The sequence below is a fragment of the Salmo salar genome, chromosome ssa26, assembly GCF_905237065.1.
Source record: "Salmo salar chromosome ssa26, Ssal_v3.1, whole genome shotgun sequence".
Classification (NCBI taxonomy): domain Eukaryota; kingdom Metazoa; phylum Chordata; class Actinopteri; order Salmoniformes; family Salmonidae; genus Salmo; species Salmo salar.
In genome coordinates, this window is record NC_059467.1 from 40,022,692 (window position 1) to 40,030,295 (window position 7,604).

The window sequence follows — 7,604 nt, forward strand, 5'->3', positions numbered from 1 at the left end:
ACGCATGCAAAAATGTAATGTGTGGAAAGGAACAGCAGTCCACTATTTTATGTTCCCAGGCTTATGAAAACTCTAACCATAAAGAAAAAAGATTTTAATATAGAATTCATGTCACTTTTCATCATACCGAACCCCCCACCCCGTGCAGTGGTGTAAAGTGCATAAGTAAAAATACTTTTAAGTACTACTTAAGTCATTTTTTGCTGTGTCAGTACTTTACTTTACTATTTATATTTTTGACAACTTTTACTTCACTACATTCCTAAAGAAGATAATGTACTTTTTACTCCCATACATTTTCCCTGACACCCAAAAGTACTCGTTACATTTCGAATGCTCAGGCAGGACAGTAATATGGTCCGTATACGCACCTATCAATCATCCCTACTGCCTCTGACCTGGCGGACTCACTAAACACAAATACTGCGTTTGTAAATTATGTGAGTGTGGGAGCGTGCTCTTATCTGTCTGTAAAAAATATCATTGTAAAAAATCATGGCGTGTGGTTTGCTTAATATCAGGAATTTTATGTATAGCATTTACTCTTACTCAAGTAGTATTGTACTGGTTACTTGAGTAATTTCTATGAAGGTATCTTTACTCTTACTCAAGTAGTATTGTACTGGTTACTTGAGTCATTTTCTATGAAGGTATCTTCACTTTTACTCAAGTAGTATTGTACTGGTTACTTGAGTCATTTCTATGAAGGTATCTTTACTTTTACTCAAGTTGTATTGTACTGATTACTTGAGTCATTTCTATGAAGGTATCTTCACTTTTACTCAAGTAGTATTGTACTGGTTACTTGAGTCATTTCTATGAAGGTATCGTTACTCTTACTCAAGTAGTATTGTACTGGTTACTTGAGTCATTTTCTATGAAGGTATCTTCACTTTTACTCAAGTAGTATTGTACTGGTTACTTGAGTCATTTTTTATGACGGTATCTTTACTCTTACTCAAGTAGTATTGTACTGGTTACTTGAGTCATTTCTATGAAGGCATCTTTACTTTTACTCAAGTTGTATTGTACTGATTACTTGAGTCATTTCTATGAAGGTATCTTTACCATTGTGTTTACTTGATAGCTACCTACACAAATAGCTAGCTAGAACAAAGTGTTAATAAGATAAAAATTCATTGAAAAGATTTAAAAGCAATACAAATAAGTTGTCCAGTAGGCATCTACAGAGGGAGCATAGAGCTGTGTTGTCAATAAAATGGTTGAAATTCCATTAAAATGACTTTTAAAAAGCCGTAATATATATATTGCTGGTAATCTTTTTTTATATATATATATATATATATATATATATATATATATATATATATATATATATATATATATAGAAATTGTGCGATTAAAGCTTACAATACACTGCTGGCAGTAGCGCCGCCGGTTACTCAAGTAGTATTGTACTGGTTACATGAGTCATTTTCTATGAAGGTATCTTTACTTTTTTTACTTTTTCTCAAGTATGACGATTCAGTAGTTTTTCAACCACTGTAGTTTTATGACGGTAAAACACACATCCCTCTCCATGTTTTTATTGACTGACTCTTTCCTTAAATCACTGTGTCAGTTGGACTGGCCAAGGGATCAAATCAAATTGTATTGGTCGCATACACGTTACTTAGAAGAGACAATAAGATACACAAGGGCTGAAACTAAACAATATGTACACAGCTTCACTCATAGGTGAATTATAAGGAGTGAATAATGAGAAGCAGTTGATTTTCTAGTTGTGTTGATGTTGGTGGTAATGTGTGTTCCTTCACTCTCTGTCTAGCTTATTCTAACCTGCTGTTTTCACACACACACACACACACACACACACACACACACACACACACACACACACACACACACACACACACACACACACACACACACACACACACACACACACACTTCTTTGAACTCAAGTTAGCACAATGATGACCCCATGTGGCCATTTAAGGGACTACAGTGGGAAAACAAATATTTAATGTAGTTTTTTTCTATAAGCAATGATAATCCATAAATATGATATTCAAAGTATACTTTATTATCCAGAAACAGAACATGTTCCAACATAAAAGAAAAATAGAAATGTCAAATTTGTCAGCAGTAAATTGTGTGATATTTTCCACAAGCTGCAATTTCCTGGAGAACAAAACCCCCAAGTCCACACAGTGTAAAACTGGTAACATAGACCATGAACATCTGAAACACCAAACCTGGGAGTATTTACAGAACATTAACTCACAGAAAAAAATTACCTTGAGACAGTAGTAAAAGCAGGCAGTGCAAGTAGGCCTACAAGTCTCAGTAAGGGAAGCCGCAATGCTTTGTGGGTGCTGTAGTCTCTACTTTGTGGGTGCTGTAGTCTCTACTCACAGATCAGTCTCTCTTTGTCCTGTAACATCCTAATCCGTCTTGGTTCTGCTGTGGAATGAATCAGTGGAATGTGGGACAACAGGTCTCAGAACAGTCAGTCAGTCCTCTAAGCGGACAGAAACACAGGCATGGAGGCCAGAGGCAGTCAGTTGGCTTTCTGGTGGCCATGTGATGATGCAGACAAGGTGTCTTCTTTACAGAAACAGAGTTGGTCCAAAACCACACCAAGGACAAGGTCTAAGATCCTTATCCTGGCCCAAAAAGGATGAGGGACTCTGAGAATAAAAATGAACAGTCAGTTGTAATGGTGTTTTTTTGTGCTGTTAAGACGGCAGCTAGCTCCATAATCATGCTAGATAATAATCAACACAAAGACAGACAGAGATCGCTACACCAAGAGGAGACTGTCACACAGGTTTAAAAAACGATTGTATTTCCGTGTGTGAATAGCTTAATCATACAACACTACCCAGAATGAGCAACAGATGGTGCACTTCTGGTTCAACGTCAGAGAGAACACACAGTACATCTTAGACACCATCATCATGTCTCAATGGTCTACGCTTTTCTGTTGTCCAAGAGCATTGAAACCCTGTGTGTTGGAATCTCAGTCGTCATTCTGTTGTGGTAGAAATGAGCCATTGGTACACTAGACAGAGTACAAGCTATGACAATGACAGCGACTAACCTGCAGATATGTCATCCCCGGTGTTTGAAAGGCGGTGGTATCTACTACCCTGTCCTGGATCCATGGGTTGTAGAGATGGTGGTATCTACTACCCCTGTCCTGGATCCATGGGTTGTAGAGATGGTGGTATCTACTACCCCTGTCCTGGATCTATGGGTTGTAGAGATGGTGGTATCTACTGCCCCTGTCCTGGATCTATGGGTTGTAGAGATGGTGGTATCTACTGCCCCTGTCCTGGATCCATGGGTTGTAGAGATGGTGGTATCTACTGCCCCTGTCCTGGATCCATGGGTTGTAGAGATGGTGGTATCTACTGCCCCTGTCCTGGATCCATGGGTTGTAGAGATGGTGGTATCTACTGCCCCTGTCCTGGATCCATGGGTTGTAGAGATGGTGGTATCTACTGCCCCTGTCCTGGATCCATGGGTTGTAGAGATGGTGGTATCTACTGCCCCTGTCCTGGATCCATGGGTTGTAGAGATGGTGGTATCTACTGCCCCTGTCCTGGATCCATGGGTTGTAGAGATGGTGGTATCTACTTCCCCTGTCCTGGATCCATGGGTTGTAGAGATGGTGGTATCTACTTCCCCTGTCCTGGATCCATGGGTTGTAGAGATGGTGGTATCTACTGCCCCTGTCCTGGATCCATGGGTTGTAGAGATGGTGGTATCTACTGCCCCTGTCCTGGATCCATGGGTTGTAGAGATGGTGGTATCTACTGCCCCTGTCCTGGATCCATGGGTTGTAGAGATGGTGGTATCTACTGCCCCTGTCCTGGATCCATGGGTTGTAGAGATGGTGCATTTATCCAACTACCTGTGAGAACATTTATTTTGTTAGTAAAAAAAAAGATAGGTTAGGTTCTCTGTCTCTCTAACTGTTAACCTGCAGTAATGACGTAGTATGTCTGCATCATCATGTCTGAATGGTCTTCTGCTGTCTGTTGTCTAATATTAGTGGAGCCCTGTAAGTAAAACCAAGCATCTATCATTCATAGATACATATGTTTTGATAGAGTAGCTTATTGTATTATACATACAACAAACTGCTGATATGTCAGAGCCTGAGTTTGAATGGTCAGGAGGGCTCATCCACTGCTTCTGTCCTGGGACCACATTCCCTAAACTCCATCTGAAACGTGGTAATTAAAAAGTGTTATGGACAGATAAGCACAGTCAGAGATGGCTACATTGAAAGGAGACAGTTATACAGGCTACGATGACGAGAGACAGAGAGCGAGAGACAGAGAGCGAGAGACAGAGCCAGACAGACAGACAGACAGACAGACAGACAGACAGACAGACAGACAGACAGACAGACAGACAGACAGACAGACAGACAGACAGACAGACAGACAGACAGACAGACAGACAGACAGACAGACAGACAGACAGACAGACAGACAGACAGACAGACAGACAGACAGGCAGCCAGCCAGCCAGACAGACAACTTACCAACCAACCTTTTTTAGGTCTTGAGGTATTCTATTGTGAACAGTGGACACAAGGCTGAGATGAGCACTCAGATAACCGTATTGCTGGCCAGGAGATGCTGCATACATGAATCATGTCACTGGGATTGTTTACCTGTAGTGGAAGACAACACAATCTTAGAATATAACTGCACTTTCAGACTCTGTTTAAGGGTGTGTGTGTTTTTATATAAATGTTGTCTCTCAAACCGGCCAGGTATTGAGGTCTTCTCTTGTGAGCAGTAGGAGCAGAACCACAGCACTCCTCAGATGAACGACCTCAGGGGAAGCTGAATACAGATTGTTTACCTGTAGAGGGAGTAGAGCTGGGACGATAAACCGGAAATGATCGACACTGACCATACCGATTCCTTATCGCAGGCATTTTGCTGATATGGTTCATTACAATAAGTAGTGTATACTAGAGAAATGTGAAGTTTGAAATGAAATAAGTTTGCTAATATGACTGATTGTTAACAGGACAATTGATGGCTACAACTACCAAACTGTTAGAAGTAATTTAAAGGATAATTTTTTTTAACTGTGGTGCACATTATTGTTATAAACGTATTGTTCTCGCATCAATTCAGGCAATTTATCGTGTTATGTATTTTTGTCCAGCTCTAAAAAGGGAGACAACACATTATAAAACAGCAGCTACTGCATACCTCTGTGTTCTAAACTCACTGCTCTGTGTGAAATAAAACGGCTCATTAAAAAGTGATCAGGAGTCACTTACCTTTTCTGTTCCACAGCAGGTGAGCGATTACAGCATCCAAGGTAAACAAAGTTACACTTGTACCACAGTGGGAGTGCCCCTTCACCAAGGACAGTTCCCCCTTTAACAGATTATTTCCAAAACGTCAGTGGTAAAACTTGAACAATTCTGAAGTATCGTCTTCGGGAAAAACAAACCAAAAATAAAAACAAGGCAGACTGCTTGTCTTTTTATTTATTTTTTTTACTTATGATGATTGTCATTTCTCACTGATTTTGTCTCCTATACTGTAGATGAGCTTTTGTTCTCTCCCAAGGATCAACTGCCATGGGGAAAATTCACAATTCAAGTCCATCCAAAGAAAAATTAACAAAAATAAAAATGGGGGCGTTCATCACTTGAAAATGTCTCATAGGTTTTTCTGTCCAAATCCTGTAATGACTTTACAAGGTACGTCTTCTTAACAGACAACTTGATATCCATAGAAGTGATAAGGACTTTGAAGGAAGCCAAGGGTCATCTTGCCCAGTTCACCTTACCCTTACCTTCCTTTCCCAACTAAAATGATTTTGATAGATAAATGCAAAAAAAAAGGCCTTAAATGGGTCAAGTAGGTAGATTGTCTCTCTCAAAAGACACACTTCTTTCTCCTCTATCCTGTAACCTGGTTAGAATCACAGATAGGTTTGACCATTGTGAATTGTGCTGAATATGGTCTAAGTCAACACTGTCCAAATTCTTGCTGGTATAAAGTTTAAATAAAGTAAAAGCATTAGTTGTTTCACGTTCCAATCTACACATTGTGACAATTTATACAGCTCAGTCACTACTGATACATCTGTCTAGAAGATTCTAAAGATACATCTATTTTCAACACTGATGAAAACTTAAGCCTAGGAAATTGTATTTTTGTCAGACTAAACAAAATTTTTCCCCCATTTAGTAGACCTAGTCATAATACAATTTATTTTTTTTAATTTTTTTTTATTTCACCTTTATTTAACCAGGTAGGCAAGTTGAGAACAAGTTCTCATTTACAATTGCGACCTGGCCAAGATAAAGCAAAGCAGTTCGACAACATACAAAAACACAGAGTTACACATGGAGTAAAACAACATACAATCAATGATACAGTAGACAAAAATAAGACTATATACAATGTGAGCAAATGATGTGAGATAAGGGAGGTAAAGGCAAAAAAGGCCATGGTGGCAAAGTAAATAAAGTATAGCAAGTAAAACACTGGAATGGTAGATTTATAATTTGAAGAAAGTTCAAAGTTAAAATATAAATAATATGGTGCAAAGGAGCAACAATTAGATCTGTGGTCTTAGTTTCACTAAAATCTCGTGTTTTTCTCTGTTCTCTTCATTACTGGATGTGTACTGGCTTTGTGAGTGCTACTTTTCTAGAGGATCTCCCGCCCTTTTTCATGTTAATCCACCTGAACAGTAACTTCAGCAGGTAGGCACTGTTTTGGTTTTCTGGGTGTGTAGCTCTTCATTGGCTCTGTATCCCTAACCACACCTGTGGCACACTTTGAAACCCTGCCCACAACATTCTCAGCCACTTTCACCATCTTTTTGGATGGTTTGTCGGGCAATGTCTCAGTTGTGTCTGCTTTTCGTTTCAGACTGCGGACTTTGACTTTTTCAGAGGTGTTGTTCTTTGAGATAAATGACCCCAAATTTGTCACAAGTTCTTCAAAGCTAAGTTTTATGCCGGCAACTGAATCGTTGAGAAGCCCGTTCTCATTTTTCATACAAAGGACATATTTCCGGAACTGAAGTTGGCAGATAACTGTAGAATACCTATCATGTTTATCTAATAATGCCAACTGTTCATCCATATCATCCTCTTTCTCCCACAAACCACCACACTTCTCTAACTCTGATCAAATCATGTTTCATCATGGTATAGTGTCCACCTGGATGGTGTTGTTCATGCTCCATAGCTTTCTGTTTATCTGCAACAAGTATTTTCAGCAGGACTCTCACTTCGCCCCATAGGGCTGATTGTTGAGGTCTTGCTACTTCCCTCTCCATCTCCTCAGACTTCACTGTCATTGTGCTTTCACCCTGTAGGGGTGATTGTTGAGGTCTGGCAACTGCAATCTCAAGCCCGGAATCCCTCTCCTCTGACTTCCCTGTCATTCCCTCAATGTTCTGTTCAGCAATTTTCTGTTGTTTCTCAGTGGCAGCATGTCCAGGCTTCACAACTGCTTTCGTGCGGTTGCCTTTCACATTCTGGAGACTTGAGCGCTCTGTTGCCAACACTTTTTTTTGCTTAACTGCCTGCTGAAGTGCTTTCAGCACTGACGTTCTTTTTTCTCTGTCCAAAGACTGAA

At 39.9% G+C, this 7,604-nt stretch overlaps 1 long non-coding RNA gene across 2 annotated transcripts; it reads right to left on the reverse strand.

Annotated features, from left to right (window-relative positions):
- Positions 1 to 2,068: 2,068 nt before the first annotated feature.
- Positions 2,069 to 6,378, reverse strand: LOC106593176 (uncharacterized). 2 transcript variants are annotated; one of them, XR_006762275.1, is made up of 3 exons: positions 4,531 to 6,378; positions 4,107 to 4,198; positions 2,069 to 3,883 (listed from the first exon to the last, which is right to left on the reverse strand). It is a non-coding gene; the product is annotated as an uncharacterized lncRNA (long non-coding RNA). The 2 variants fall into 2 exon arrangements; XR_006762274.1 differs by lacking the exon at positions 4,531 to 6,378 and having other exon boundaries at positions 2,070 to 3,883; positions 4,107 to 4,293.
- Between the last annotated feature and the right edge of the window lie 1,226 nt (positions 6,379 to 7,604).